General features: G+C 52.5%; 1 protein-coding gene across 1 annotated transcript in view; it reads right to left on the bottom strand.

Annotated features, from left to right (window-relative positions):
- GRK5 (G protein-coupled receptor kinase 5) overlaps positions 1 to 1,176 on the bottom strand; it is a 28,841-nt gene that overhangs the window by 24,572 nt on the left and 3,093 nt on the right. The window lies entirely within an intron of this gene.

The following is a 1,176-nucleotide window of genomic DNA, read 5'->3' as shown; positions in this document are numbered from 1 at the left end:
TCGGCCCACCCCGTTGTGATTGGACGGCGGCCGCACACTACAGTCCGCCGCCGGGACACCTTACACCGGCGCCCGCAACTTCCCCACAAGGTCACCGCTGCCACCCCTCTGCGCTCTGCCGCCCCGAGGCCTGGGCCTCGGTGGCCTTGTGGGAAATCCGGCCCTGGACATGAACACGACTGTCCCTGGATATATGGCCGTACATGACTGACTAATATCAATTCGATTTCCAGCGCAGCCATTCAATGTCTCAGTTATACAAGTTGTATCATCGCGACAAGACCTGCAGGCAATGCATACGGCTAGTGACTAGAATATCTGGGTAGGGAGTAAGAAGGAAGGACATACAGTCTTGGGAACAGAAATGAAGCAGAAGCTGGACTAATGAGCATTTGTAGCTACAATCACCTCTTCATTACAAATACTTTCTTCAAGCAACCAAAGCGACATTATTATTATTATACAGGATTTATATGGCGCCAACAGTGTGCGCAGCGCTGTACAATATAAGGAAGACATTACAATCACAATACGGTTCAAGACAAGATGGTAAGGAGGGCCCCGCCCCTGAGGGCTTACAATCTAAAAGGGGAGGGGCCAGTGATACATGAGGAGGTAGCTGTGTGGGGATGAATGGTTGAGCGGTTAGGTTGAGGTGGGATCGGCTTCCCTGAAGAGATGAGTCTTTAGGGATCGCCTAAAAGCAGTCAGAGTGGGAGATAGATGGACAGGTTGGGGTAAAGAGTTCCAGAGGATGGGAGAGAAGTCCTGGAGGTGAGCATGGGAGGAGTTGATGAGGGTGAGAGAGAGCAGGAGGTCTAGGGAGGAGCAGAGGGGACGGTTAGTCTGAAGAGATGAGTCTTTAGGGATCGCCTAAAAGCAGTCAGAGTGGGAGATAGATGGACAGGTTGGGGTAAAGAGTTCCAGAGGATGGGAGAGAAGTCCTGGAGGTGAGCATGGGAGGAGTTGATGAGGGTGAGAGAGAGCAGGAGGTCTAGGGAGGAGCAGAGGGGACGGTTAGGGTGATACTTTGAGACGAGGTTGGAGATATAGACGGGGGCGGAGTTGTGGAGGGCTTTGTAAGTGGTTGTTAACATTTTGAATGTTATCCTTTGGGCTATTGGAAGCCAGTGCAGGGATTGGCAGAGGGGGGCGGGGGATGGAAGCCAGTGGAGG

Source organism: Nanorana parkeri, unplaced genomic scaffold (assembly GCF_000935625.1).
Source record: "Nanorana parkeri isolate BGI_ZX_2015 unplaced genomic scaffold, ASM93562v1 scaffold2731, whole genome shotgun sequence".
Taxonomy (NCBI): Eukaryota; Metazoa; Chordata; class Amphibia; order Anura; family Dicroglossidae; genus Nanorana; species Nanorana parkeri.
This window is presented reverse-complemented; position numbering and strand designations above follow the sequence as displayed.